This window comes from Rhinopithecus roxellana, chromosome 3 (genome assembly GCF_007565055.1).
Source record: "Rhinopithecus roxellana isolate Shanxi Qingling chromosome 3, ASM756505v1, whole genome shotgun sequence".
Lineage (NCBI taxonomy): Eukaryota > Metazoa > Chordata > Mammalia > Primates > Cercopithecidae > Rhinopithecus > Rhinopithecus roxellana.
In genome coordinates this window covers 113,298,707-113,313,757 of record NC_044551.1, presented here as the reverse complement: position 1 = coordinate 113,313,757, position 15,051 = coordinate 113,298,707, and the positions used below count along the sequence as shown (strand labels likewise).

Below are 15,051 nucleotides of genomic sequence, written 5' to 3'. Positions count from 1 at the left end.
TTGATACTTGTGTATGCTTCACAAAGTTCTTGTGCTGTGTTTTTCAGCTCCATCAGGTCATTTATGTTCTTCTCTAAACTGGTTATCCTAGTTAGCAATTTGTCTCACCATTTTTCAAGGTTTTTAGCTTCCTTGCACTGGTTTAGAACATGCTTTTTTTTTTTTTTTAGCTCGGAGGAGTTTCTTATTACCCACCTTCTGAAGCCTACTTCTGTCAGTTCATCAAACTCACCCTCTGTCCAGTTTTGTTTCCTTGTTGGTGAGGAGTTATGATCCTTTGGAGAAGAAGAGATGTTCTGGTTTTTGGAATTTTCCACATTTTTGCACTGGTTTCTCCCCATCTTTGTGGATTTATCTACCTTTGGTCTTTGATGTTTATGACCTTCAGATGGGGTCTCTGAGTGGACATCCTATTCCTGTTTGTTAGTTTTCCTTCTAACAGTCAGCCCCTCTGCTGCAAGTCTGCTGGAGTTTGCTGGAGGTCCACTCCAGACCCTGTTTGCCTGCGTATCACCAACAGAAGCTGCAGAACAGCAAAGATTGCTGCCTGTTCTTCCCTCTGGAAGCTTCATCTCAGAGGGGCACCAGCCAGACGCCAGCCAAAGCTCTCCTGTATGAGGTGTCTGTCTGCCCCTAGTGGGAGGTGTCTCCCAGTCAGGATACAAGGGGGTCAGGGACCCACTTGAGCAGCCCTTAGCAGAGCTCGAAAGCTGTTCTGGGAGGTCAGCTGCTCTCTTCAGAGCCGTCAGGAAGGGACGTTTAAGTCTGCTGAAGCTGCTCCCACAGCCGCCCCTTCCCCCCGGTGCTCTGTCCCAGGGAGATGGGGGGTTTTATCTGTAAGTCCCTGACTGCGGCTGCTGCCTTTTTTTCAGAGATGCCCTGCCCACAGAGTAGAAATCTGGCAGTCTGGTCACAGTAGCCTTGCTGAGTTGCGGTGAGCTCCACGCAGTTTGAACTTCCTGGTGACTTTGTTTACACTGTGAGGTTAAAACCGCCTACTCAAGTCTCAGCAATGGCGCACACCTCTCCCTCACCAAGCTCCCGTGTCCCAGGTGGATCTCAGACTGCTGCTGTGCTGGCAGCGAGAATTTCAAGCCAGCGGATCTTAGTTTGCTGGGCGCAGTGGGGGTGGGACCCGCCCAGCCAGACCACTTGGCTCCCTGGCTTCAGAACCCCTTTCCAGGGGAGTGAACCGTTCTGTCTCCCTGGCGTTCCAGGCACCAGTGAGGTATGGAAAACAAAAAACAAACAAACAAAAAAAACTCCCGCAGCTAGTTTGGTGTCTGCCCAAATGGCCACTGAGTTTTGTGCTCGAAACCCAGGGCCCTGGTGGGATAGACACCAGAGGGAATTTCCCAGTCTGCAGGTTGCAAAGACCATGAGAAAGGCACAGTATCTGGGCTGGAGTGCACGGTTTCTCAGGCTCAGTACCTTATGACTTCCCTTGAGTAGGGGAGAAAATTCCCTAACGCCTTGTGCTTCCAGGGTGAGATGACGCCTCACCCTGCTTTGGCTTGTCCCTCCGTGGGCTGCACTCACTGTCCAACCAGTCCCAGTGAGATGAACTGGGTACCTCAGTTGGAAATGCAGGAATCACCCACCTTCTGCATCCATCTCACTGGGAGCTGCAGGCCAGAGCTGTTCCTATTCGGTCGTCTTGCTAGCAATCCAGTTTACTTCATTCTTATGAGAGATCAGATAATGTTGATACAGAAAGCGAAGGGGAAGTGATGTTATTCACCTATAAACAAATTAATTTGACTGCTTAGGTCTCTGGTTCCCTTCCTAGCCCTTCACTCCCAACACACATGTACACACACACCCTATAGAGTCATATACCAGCATATACATATATATCTACATTGAGACTCAGGAGCATGAAGGGGAATAGGCAGTGAACTTGATATTTACCTAGATAACAAACTAATAAGCACTCATTCTACCATTTTCACCTTCCTTCTTTTTTCTTTTCCTTTTTTTTTTTGTAATAAGGATGTCTTTGCAATGTGCTGGCCTCACGCATGACCCGGAAATTAACAGAATGACAAGGAGTTGTGCTCTGACAATGGAGAATGCAGTCTGATTACATTATATTTCTTTTAAAAAAGTTACCTAGAGACATATTTTAAAATCCATAAATATATCAATATACATTTTTCAGGTGTAGTGTGAAGATTAAGTTTCATTTGATGTGTATTATTCTGAAATCTTGTTTCTAAAGTTAGGAAATTCTAGGAATAGTGTTTTTTTCCCTTTAAAAATTACCCTGCTTACACTCAAACTGTTTCTCAGTCTGGTCTATCCATGCTGTAAGTAGATATTTTCTCCAGAGTTGTGAGTTTTTCTATGTTTGAAGGTCATTTCATTGAGAAGCTTAGAAAAGGCAAATATGAAACAATCTAGGGTACAAGTCAAACCAGGAAAGTATCCATGAAATTAAGGGTAAAATGCTGTACTTTGCTCCACAAATCACATCTCTATTTGATGCACATCCAAGAAAGAGTGCTGTTAGTCTTCAGAGACATCTGCACTATTTTAGTTTTCTAAAATCCTGTTGAACTTATCATTTTGTACATTCCTGAGTATGAAAGTGACTTACATTTTTTGCATTTTTAACAAATGAAAATATTGAACTATAAAAGTGGAATGAAAGAAAGAGAAATTCTGGATTTTGCTCTTTTGGATTCCAAAGCAGGGCCAGGCCAGGCATGGTGGCTCATGCCTATAAATCCCAATACTTTGGGAGGCTGAGGCAGGAGGATCACTTGAGCCCAGGAGTTCAAGACCTGGGACAACAGTTTGGACAACATAGGAATACCCTGTCTCTACCAAATACACAAATAAATTGTAGCTGCACACACCTGTACTCCCAGCTACTCAGGAGACTGAGGTGGGAGGATTGCTTGAGTCCAGAAGTTCGAGGGTGCAGTGAGCTTCTATTATACCACTGCACTGCAGCCTGGGTGTTGGATGACAGAGCAAGACCCTGTCAAAAAAAAAAAAAAAGAAGAAGAAGAAGAGGAAAAAGAGAAGAAGAAGAGGAAGAAGGAGGAGGAGGAGAGAAGAAGAAGAAAGAAAGAAAGAAAGAAAGAAAGAAAGAAAGAAAGAAAGAAAGAAAGAAAGAAAGAAAGAAAGAAAGAAAGAAAGGCCTAATCTTCTGAATACTGGGTATATTTACGAAGTATTATTTCTCAATCCAAATTTTGTTCTGCACACACTGTTGCACACCCTGTTACATACATTTGAATACGTAATCATTTCAAATATACTTCCTCTTTATTTCAGGATGGCCATCCTTTGGTGAGTGCTCTTAATAGTTAGGCCTCTATACAAAATGGCTCAAGACGTAGAGAATGGTAGTAAAGATCGAGCATTTTGAAAGGAGTCTTTTAGAAGAACCTAGTGGAGTACCCTGAAGCTGAATTACTAAAGCAATTTGCATGCATTTGTCATAGTTAAAGAGACATCTTTTCAAAAAGTGTCTGTAAATTGTTCAGCTCAGAGTGATACAATTTCAATGACTTATTTTAAGAAAATTCCAAGCGTGAAACACTATTCTTTGATGTTCCTAAAGTCGACATGAGTTTAGTGAAAATCCAAGGAAGGGTCTTATTATGCTAGGTTGTGCCTCCTTGCTGTAAGTAGCAAATAATAATAATGATGATTATATTAATAATGAGGGGAGTAAAGAGGAGAAATAGATGAAAACTATCAATAATAATAACAAACATTTATTTCATGTTTTTTATGTGTTAGGCATGGAGCTCAACACTTTATTTGCTCCCTGTCATTCGATGCTAACAATACCATTATTCAGTGAAAAATACTGAGGTTTAAAGGTCAGATCACTTGTCCAGAGTCACAGGATAGAAGCCCAGGTAATCTGGTGTAAGAGTCAGGCTTTTTTTTCTACTACAACATTATTTATCCTGTATGAGCTTGGAAATCTGGAATTAGAAGAGTGGAGTTCATGTGTCACCTGGAATGCTCCTTAGGGTTAGCTCTGTACCTGTGGGGATGTCATTAGCTCATACCTAGAATCTGACTTTCCATCTGTAAAATAAAGCTAGACTCTGTAGTTTCCCCAGACTCTACTAGTGCTTCTATTCTATGACCATGGAACATATCTTATGACTTATGCTCAAGGTGACTGTCTTGGTTTGCCTAAGATTGAGAGATTGAGAGAGTTATCAAGATGTGGACTTTTCAGTCTGGGAAAACCTGAGTTGTTAGTCCCCTACTACAATATCTGATACATTATCTAGATTTTGGACACAACCATTTATTGATTTCTTAAACTTCTTTGGGGTTCTTTTATTTCTCAAAGTCTTAAAGAACTGGGACACAGAATAGTAAGACTTTGTGTTTCTTAGATCAACTGTTAAATACCTGGAACATAGGGGAGATTATTTTGAAGGGATCTGCATTTTCCTACCTGGACATGTTATGCTCAAGTTATCAGGATGGTTTCCCCCTTCCTTTCCTTTTACTTGAAAACAGTTGGCTGGTTTGTTTTGTTAAATTTGCGTTTGCACTGATAGTTGAGGAACGCTTAGTGACAAGAATATAGCATTTGTAATCCATTTGAAACTTTCTCCACTGGTGAAAGGGAATGGTTGTGTAGTAATAATAGCTTCATTTTGGTGAGCACTTACTCTTTAAAAAACACCTTACATGAACTAACTGAATCCTGAAACAGCTGTGATTCCAGGTACCTATTATTGTCCACACTTAAAAGGTAAGAAAACTGAGATTCAGTTAAGTTGTAATTTATTGAAGTTAACAAATCTAAACTGGCATTTGAAGTGTGGTGCCCCTAAATCAGAGTCCCTGTTTTTCCCATGCAAATGGTGACTTCTGTGGTTCAAACAGCTAACATTTCTAGTTTATTTAAATATGAGTACTGCTTATGGTCCTAACGATTTCAAGTGAAAATACACTTAGATGTCTGGCTTTTTGCTTTCAATTCCTGGCTTTCTTACCATACAGAATAATTGGATCATTTCTTCAACAGATATGAAACAAGTACTTTACTTACTGCTATATTTTCCCCCAACTTTAAAAGTTCCTGCTTATTGGGACAATGTTTTATTTCCAGTTCTTGTGAAACAAAGATGCATCTTTATTGCTAAAATAAAAACACAATGACAGTTATAAAATTTCCATGGATCTGGATAGTCCAGGCAATAAGAAAGAACATTTCAATGAAGGCATGGCATTTAACAGAATGTACTCATGAAACTACAATTTTAAATAATGTGAACTACAATATGTGTGTATTTACATCAGTATATAATATTAGAAAATTTATAACTTCTTTTTAAGTATAAAAAGTATGCAGATCTTATTTTTTCATGATTAATTAGCATTGACACTCTTTTGCAGTCTCTAAACAAAACTACAAAATTATGGGAATATTACAAACATTTATTGCTTGTCTACTATGTGAATTTAATCTTTGCAGAAATCTACGAAGTAAATAATTTCTCCCATGTACTAGCGCAGAATGTAGGGTTCACTGGGGTTAAATTATACAATTAAGAAATGTAGGAGATGGTATCGAGGACCATACTGAAATCTGGGTTAATCTGACACCATTAGGGCATGTTATATTAGAATTATTCCAGAAATTTCTCTATTTTTGAATTGTTTTGGGTGCTATATTGTATATTAGAGTAGATCTAATTAACTCGGGCAAGTTGACCACTTATGGCCTTATTTAAATTATGCAACACATTGGTAATCTAGATTCTATAATGGACGTTTTTATGTGACTTTCACCACCCAAGCTACCCATATGCTACTAATTAGGAGTTTGAAAAATGTCTGAATTAACTCAGTTTTCCTATTTTTATTTGTGTTTTAGGCATTTCATAAATCTGGTCTATTTCCAACTTCTATCATTATTGAAAGCCATCTTCCAACCATAGAAAGTTAGATGAAATTTTCTGCAGAAGACATTGTTTATCTTAATTAATTATGTGATTTTAATATCTCTTCTTTCTAGACACTCAATATGTTTATTCTCCTGCTCAATTTTTGTTTTCTTCTCTCTCAGTCGTTTTTTTTCCAGTAATAGGAGCTGAAAGTTACCCAAATATTAATGGGAGTTAGAGAAATTGCAAATTATGTATCAACTAATGATAACTATGTTTCTTTGTATATATGGAGTATTACCAGCTCCAAAACTTTTTAACACAAGAAAAGGTTAGTTTGAAACGATTTTGGAATGTAAATAGGTTCCAACCTAGTTAAATGTGAACTCATATTGACAGTTGATATTAAATAAGCAATTTTCATTTTGCATACATCAGACTTAATCAGAAGCACAATTAAGTTTGCATCATTTATTGAATCAACAGACTTGTAAAAGCATGAGTAAGCATATGATTAAGCAATTTTAAAAAGAATTATTATCCTAATATTAAACATAAATATCAAAAATTATACTTTGACTTAGAGCATTTTTCTTAAAGATTCTTTCCACCATCTTTGTGAGGGAAGAAGAGACTTATTTCAGCTTATGAAATAGAAGAGTGTGGAAGTTACGTTAGTTGCTTTTTGTAAATGTAAAAATATTTTAATCAGTAAACTGAACAATTTGAAAAATGGAACACAATGCATCTTTCCCAAGCAGAGTATTTGTTGAATTTACATCTTAACTGGGTTACGAAATAATGACAAATTTCACCTTGAATTTACATTTCACCTTAGCCTCTAACATGAAACCTGTAACATTTATGTCGGATTCTCTTTATGGCCCCCATAAAGGCCTGGTTCCTTTTTATTTTTATGTTTGGAACTTCTCTCTTATAAAACATTTTATAACAAAATAATAAAAATGTTATAATGAAATTCACATTTTAGAAGTGTGCCATTGGATGACTCTTTGACAAATATTCATGTTATTTCACTTGCTTTTGCCTCATAATCCTTTACACCTCTGTGTTAAACAACATTTCTTTTGATCTGGCATTCAATCCACAATTTTCTCACCATATTCTGGTTTCAACTTTTTCTGTAAAGAATCAATTAGTAACTATTTTAGGTTTCTGGGATATATGGTGTCTGATACAACTACTTAACTCTGCCATTATAGAGGGAAAGTAGCCATAGAGAATATGAAAATAAATGAGCATGACTGTTTTCCAATGAAGTATTATTTATGGACACTCAAATTTTAATTTTATATTTATATGTCACGAAATAGTATTCTTTGGATTTTTCCAATGTTTTAAAAATGTAAAATTCATTTTTAGCTCCAAGGCTGTACAAAAACTGATGGCAGCATAGATTTGATCAGCAGGGCTTGGTTTGTTGATCTTTGCTATAATCTAAAAGATAATCAAATCACAGAATTTCAGAAAAGGGTCTAGAGAGTATCTCATCTAGTGTGTGTGTGTGTGTGTGTGTGTGTGTGTTTTAGTCACAAAGGTGACTAAAGATAAAAAATAAAGGACCTAAGTGGTTTAAAAAATGTCATATGGCATGTCAGAGGATCTGTCCTGGTCAACTGGTAGTGGTTGCCTGGAGGCTTGTGTTGGGATAGGACTATGAAGTCCAATCTGAGTCTCATGGGAGGAAAGTCATGTTGTGATTGATTGAAGATGTCTGCTTGGTATGCTACAATGGAATCATACCAAGGGAGTATTTAATGTTTGCAAATTCACATTTTTGTGCTCTGCTAAGGAACAGATTGGAGGATAGGAAGGATCAGAGAAACAGAAATCAAGATTGTGTGAATGGCAGCTTGGAAATGAAAAAGAGAACAAATGAATGAGCAATTAAAATATTGCAGACTCTTCCAATTGCCATTTCATGCAATGAATACATGCCTCTAAGTGAGTGTAGGAACCTTGGTAGAATTTCCTGTTCTCTCAGGCAGGAACATATCTCCATACAGAGTATGATTCTAGGCTTTAAAGCTACTTTTCTTTTATCCACCCCCCCCCCGCAATGCAACATGTCTCAGATGCAAGCTACCTACGGTAGTTTGCAGTGTTCAATTAGGGTGGGGGAAACACAGTGTGTTTCAATAGGGGAAGCAAATTTGGCAATGTTGAATGTTTTGAAACATGTTTATTAGGTTTTCATATGCAGTTTTCCACAAGGCAATTTTGACTTGATACATTGTCATCTATATTATGTACTTACAAATCACCCCCTTGAAAGATCTATCTCTACTGTACATCATAAATGTTATATCCTCTAACAAGCCCAAGGTAACATCAGGCATTAAAAACTCATTGTTAACTTTAATTAGTACCCTCACCTGCAAGAGTGCAAGTGATTGAAGATTGCAGCAAATGCTTATCCTGTTCCTTTAAGAATGACTCTCTAGACTCATTCCTTATTCTTCTCAGGCTTTGCTAACTGGAGTACAGGAGCAGTCAGCAGGCCCAGAGAGTATGTTTTACCTTTCTGATAACTTTATTGGATGATCAAACCACTGGTTTACCTTGGTCATTTGAATGTCTGTACCAAGTGCTCACTCTGCTAGCCACCCTACAGAAAGAAAGGGATCAGGCCAACAGGAGTTCAAACAATGACCCACAACTCTAGCATTATAAGCTCAGGCCCTAAACTAGGGTCATTCTCAGTCTAGGTCTAGTTGTCAGCTTATAACTATACTAGTCACAACTTACGCATTCATGTGTTATACCTGCATGTTTTTACTTCTATCTTAGGGGATTTTGTTATCAGAGATGGAACATGTACACAGGCAGATAAGAATTCTAAATATAATCCCCTTCTTGCCTTCAGAAATTTCTGTAAAGCCTTTGAAAAATGCAAAAGTGGCTTATTTTAAGTAAAAAACTGGAATATTAATCAGGAATTAAAGATACCTGGCTGGTATTTCAGATTCTGCCTTGGATTGCTGGTCATATTTAACATCTTCTTTATCTGTGGCATGAAGAGACTACTGTGTCTGTCTCTTTTGGCACAAAAGCGATGAAGATAAATGATACACTGTGCTTCAGTATAATTCCTTTGTTAATTACAATATTATATAAACATCATGATAATAAACATTTTGCTCTACCATAATTATTATCTGTGGTAATAAGATACGACAGATAAGCTTATTTTCCTCAATTAGTTTTAATTTAACAGCAGACACCCCTTTCTTCTTACAGCCTATAACTATCTGCTAAGTACACCCTTTCAAATTATTGGTTGGGTAAGAAAGAAAATTCAGTGCCCTTCCTGTATATTAGCTTGATAATATGGCACAAATAATCTTTGTGTTATAAATAGTTCCCTTTCATACCAGATGCAACTAGAAAGTCAAAGAAAATAATGTTGTAGATGAAGAGAGGCATTATTTCTATTTTCTGGAGTGAGCACAGTGCTGCCAGTGTTCAACATTTTTTTCCCGTTTCATGACTTCCACTGACACTGACTCATTGTGCAGCCCTGGTGATTTTCCATAAGAGGCTTGCCAACACTTGAAGGACCATATTTTTCTTAGGGCAAAGAGAAATGATGGCTCTTTTTTACAACCTGAAAATTCAGTAATTTCTAAATTTGTTTTTCAGAAAATTAATGCTATAGACCAAAGTAAATGTCTTTCTAAAATTTTAACTTTGCTTTTTGGGGGATGGGGGACGAGGGGAAGGAGAAAACTTTGCTTTTTGCATGCGGGGCTTAAAGCCTAGATGACAAGTGAATAGGTGCAGCAAACTACCATGGCACATGTATACCTATGTAACAAACCCACACATTATGCGTATGTATCCCAGAACTTAAAATAAAATACTTTCTATTAAAAAAATAAAATCTTAAGTATTTTTTAAAATTATATTACTATAAGGTAGGATTTGTAAAATAAAGCATTATTGAAATATAATACCCCTAGAAAAACTGCACTTATCGTAATTATATAATTATTTGATTTGGTCTTTTATTTTCCATATATATTATGCTATTTTTCTACTTTTTTCCAAAAGTGTATATTTTAACAAAATTGTTTTGTAACTTGACACTGAAAAATTAAATAAAAAACTAACATATATCTTGAATTTTATTTTTAAATATATGCATTTAATTTGGGAAGACTATATAGCAATATGTTTATAGCAGTATAAGTCACTGCTGTTTTGTGAGACCAAGGTAATTTGCTTTTTTAAAAAGAAAATCTTTTTTGTAATTTCTATGTTATCTTTAGCTAATACACATAACTTTTATAATCAAGAGGAAAGCCATAAAAATTACAGAGAATTCCAGTCCCCCAAATTGCAATATTTGTCTCCTTTGGGTACAATTGAATTTTTACAAATCAAATTCATTTCTCTTGGCATATTGAAATTACTTCTCTATGGTTTCATAGTTATTACTACATCCAGCCTAGGTTTTGCTAGAGCCAAATCCAGATTTGGGCACTCATGGACATTTATTCATTTGACTTAGTTTTGTAGAAATATCTCTGTTTACATAGGGATGAACTGGGGCAGTGTTTCCCTGCATTCTAAAAGTTATGATTCTCTCTCACAGCACAATATTAGTCCATTTCTCCTCCTAAAAAGGCCCCATGACTTATTGGTATGAACCAAATTAATGTGTTTCTGGAAATTAAGTCTTTATTTCCAACTATCTGCTGTGCTCATTAGAGAATCATATGCTAATTCATTGTCAGACATCCTAGTAGTTTTCAAAATGTGAACTTTTTATTAGCCTCAATAGATTCATTTGTGGACTGGTTAAAATGCAGATTCTTAGGTTTCAATCCAGTCTTTTGAGTCAGAATGAATGGAAAATGGGTTGTGCTCTTCAAGTGATTGATTCTCATGCATACCTTTCAGTTCAGACAGTCTCAACTTTTCTTTCAAGAGCTGGACCCCATTCTGCAATTAAAAATTTAGGTAAAATTCTAACATATAAAATAACTAAAAAGAAGTCACTCTGGCTTAAGAGAGTTTTAAAAGCTTTACCTATTAACTCTTCTTCCCCTGACCTCTGCTATCCAAAGTAACCCCTTGTCTTCATCTATTGTGTGCTGCTACAATAGAATACCTGATACTGGGTAATTTGTGAAAAAAACAGATATTTATTTTCTCACAGTTGTGGAGGTTGGAAGTCCAATATCAAGACAGTGGCAGATTGGGGCCCAGTCTCTCTGCTTCCAAGATGATGCCTTGAATACTGAGTATTCTGGAGGGGAGGGATGCTGTATCCTCACAGGCCAGAAGAACAGAGAGGGCAAACCCACTTCTGCAGTTTTTCTTATAAAAGCATTCAACCATTCATGAAGGCAGAGCCTTCATCACCTAAACACATTCCATTAGACCCCACCTCCTAACATTGCTACATTGGGGATTGAATTTCTAACACATGAATTTTGGAGGGAACATATTTAAGCCATAGCACCCCTGAAACACCACAGTTTGGGAGCCACTGATAATTCAGCATCTTCAAGAATTCAGAGGTCCAGAGTCCCTGACCTAAGCAGTGGAGCCCATTAGAGTCTAATCTTCATAATGGCCGGAATTGCTTCTGTTTTGTCATTGACTCCCTCATGCATAGAACAGTGCCAGGCACACAGCAGATTCTCAGTATCTATTTGGTGAATGAATAGAAGAATACAATATATAGTAATTGAACCCACATTTTTATCATTTTTCTGACCATGATATTTAAGTTTTAGGTTACTCATTTGTCAGATGAGGTTTGGATTAGATGGTCTCTAATATTCCTTCTTTCTAAAGACAGAGCATCCTGTAGTTGAAATTCTGTTGTGGTGTCACAAAACCAATGTTGAAATTCAGTGTCTACGACACTTGAGACTTGGCTGTGATCTTCAGTTTTCATCATATAGAAGTTAGTACTTTTGGAGTGCAGATTATGTTCTGTTAAAATATTGGTTTCAATTTTAGTAGCAAAATGATATTCACTTATTATTTTTTAATTTAAACCATAGAGAAAGGTACAGAGAAATGTAAAGTCCCTCCCTTTGAATCCTTCTCTCAGGAAATAGCCTTCTTTACTTATTTAGCTTGTTTCTTTTCTAGCATTTTAGTGTGCATAGAGTGGTTACTCTTAGACATCTATCATATCAGAGATCTTCAGATTAACGATATCAATAGTCGTTTTGCTGATCCAAAAACATTCTCAGGAAAGAACAAGATAAATCCATTAGTCTAAAGCAATTTCTATCCAAATTAGAGATAATTTGGAAAAAATAAAATAAAATACCAATGAATCACTCTTTATTCTAAAAGAAAAACATTGCTTTGGCCTTTACTTAAAGAAATACACAATAAAAAATGTAAAAGTCACTCAGAATCTCAAATTCTAAATAGACTACATTTTAAATGGTAACTTCCTCTATGTTATGGCTTGAATGTGTCTCCAAAATTTATTGGTTAGAAACTTCACCTCCAAAACTACAGTGTTGGGAGGTGGGGTCTAACGGGAGGTGCTTAGGTCATAAGGGTTCTGCCCTCATAAATAGACTAATGCCACTATAAAAAGGACCTGTCATAGCGGGTTCATTCTCTTTTGCCCTTCCTCCTTGCGCCATGTGAGGAACAGCAAGAAGGCCTCCAGTAGATGCTAGCGCCTTGAAATTAAACTTCCCAGTCTCCAGAACTGTGAAAGAACTCATTCCTCTGCTTTTGAAATTAGTCAGTCTCTGCATAAAACAGACTAACAGAAATTTGTACCAGGAGAGGGGTGTTACTATAACAAATATCTAAAAATGTGGAAGCAACTTTGAAACTGGGTAATGGAGAGAGACTGGAATAGTTTTGAAGTGAATGCTGAAAAAAGCCTTTATTGCCATGAATGGAGCATTGAGGGTAATTCTGGTGAGGGCTCAGAAGAAAAGAAGAGCTGTAGGGAAAATCTGAATCTTCTTGGGTATTATTTAAGAGGTCATGACAAGAAGGCTCATAGAAATATAGACAATAAAGGTCATTCAGATGAGGTCTTAGATGGAATGAGGAATATCTTATTGGAAACTGGAGGAAAGGCCATTCTTGTTACAAAGTGGTGAAGAAATTAGCTAGCTAGTTACGGTGGGGCATATCTGTAGTCCCAGCAATTTGGGAGGCTAAAGTGGGTGGATAGCTTGAGGCCAGGGGTTTGAGACCAGTCTGGGCAACAAAGTGAGACCTCATATATACAAAAAATACAAAAATTAGCCAGGCATGGTTGTGCACACTTGAAGTTCCAGCTACTTGGAAGGCTGAGGGAGGAGAATCGCTTGAGTCCAGGGACTGGAGGTTGCAGTGAGCTGAGATTGTGCCACTGCACCCATTCTGGGCGACAAAGCCAGACCCAGTCTCAAAAAACAAAACAGAAAAGATAAAAAATAAAAAATAAATTGGCTAAACTATGTTCCTGTTCTAGAACTTTGTGGAAGGCAGAACTTAACACCATGAATTACGATATTTGGCAGATGAAATCTCTAAGAAACAAAGCATTCAGAGTGCTATGTGACTTCTCTTAACTGCTTGTAGTAAAATGTGAAAAGGGAAAAATGATTTAAAGATGAATTTATGGTCAAAAGGGAAACAAAACGTAGAGATTTGGAAAACTCAATCTGGCCATGTAAAAAATAAAAAATAAATGTTTGGGAGAGAAAACCAAGGATGTAGCTAAGCTACCATTTGATGAGAAGAATAGAAGGAAGTTGGGTGCTATTTATAAGACAGTGGGAGAATGACCCCAAAAGGCATTTTAGAGATCTTTGAGGCTGCCCCTCCCATCACAGGCCCAGAGTGCCAGAGCCTTGAGGACAGAATGGTTTGGAGGAAGGGACCTAGGGGACTCATTGGACCACAAGGCTCACTGCCCAAGGCTGCTTTAAGTCCCTGCTCCCCACATTTCAGCACAATGCTCCTCAGTCACACTAGTTGTGTCTCAGGGTCCAGGTATGGCTTGGGCAGTAAGCCTTGGTAATATCTAACTGGTGCTAATTCTGTAGGTATGCAGAGCACAAGAGCTGGGGAGGCATGACTTTCTCCATCTAGATTTCGAAGGATGCCCAGCTCTCTGATTTCTCTGTCTCTCTTTCTTATTGCAAAATCGACATTTAAAAATAAAAGCAAAAACAAAACATATGTCACATTTTTTAATCCATTCATCCTGAGATGGACACTTAAGTTGATTTCATATTTTGGCTATCGCGAATAGTGCTGCAATAAACAGGGGGATGCAGATGTCTCTTCAACATATTGATCTTATTTCCCTTGGGTATATACCCAGTAATGAAACTGCTAGATCATATGATAGTTCCATTTTTAATTTTTTGAGGAAACTCCATACTGTTTTCAAGAATGGCTGTACTAATTTACATTCCCAACAACAGTGTATAATACTTCCCTTTTCTCCACATCCATTTGTTACTTTTTGTCTTATTGATGATAGTCATTCTCACTAGGGCAAGGTGATATCTTATTGTGGTTTTCATTTGCATTTCCTTGATGATTAGTGATGTTGAGCATTTTTTTTTTTGTATACTTGTTTGTAATTTGTATGTCTTCTTTTGAGAAATGTTTACTAAGGTCTTTTGCCCATTTATTAAATTGGATGATGTATTTTGCTATTGAGTTGTGTTCCTTATAGATTCTGGATATTAACTACTAATTCTTGTTAGATGCATAATTTGCAAATATTAATGTTTTTTACTATTCTGTAGATTGTCTCTTCACTCTGTTGATTGATTTCCTTTGCTGTGCAGAAGCTTTTTAGTTTGATGTAATTCCACTTGTCTATTTTTGCTTTTGGTGCTTGTGCTTTTGGTATCTTATCCAAAAAATCATTGCCCAGACCAAAGTCATTTACACGATGGAATACTATTCAGCCATACAAAGAATGAAATGCTGTCATTTACACAATATAAATGAACCTAAAGGACAGTATGTTAAGTGAAATAAGCCAGACATAGAAAAAAATATGCCTGATCTCATTCATATGTGGAATCTAAAGAATCTCCTAGAAGTATAGAGTAGAATATTAGTTATCAGAGGCTGAGAAGGATAGTGGGGAGGGATAAGGAGAGACTGGTCAACAGGTACAAAGTTACCCATTGATCAGAGAAATAAGTTC

General features: G+C 37.1%; 1 long non-coding RNA gene across 1 annotated transcript in view; it reads left to right on the top strand.

The window, feature by feature from the left end:
* The window catches only part of LOC115896427, a 30,328-nt gene extending 21,314 nt beyond the window's left edge, over positions 1-9,014 (top strand). The window contains exons 2-3 of the long non-coding RNA XR_004056300.1: positions 3,757-3,996; positions 7,427-9,014. This is a non-coding gene — a long non-coding RNA (uncharacterized LOC115896427). The remainder of the gene's footprint in view (positions 1-3,756; positions 3,997-7,426) is intronic.
* The last annotated feature ends 6,037 nt before the right edge of the window (positions 9,015-15,051 follow it).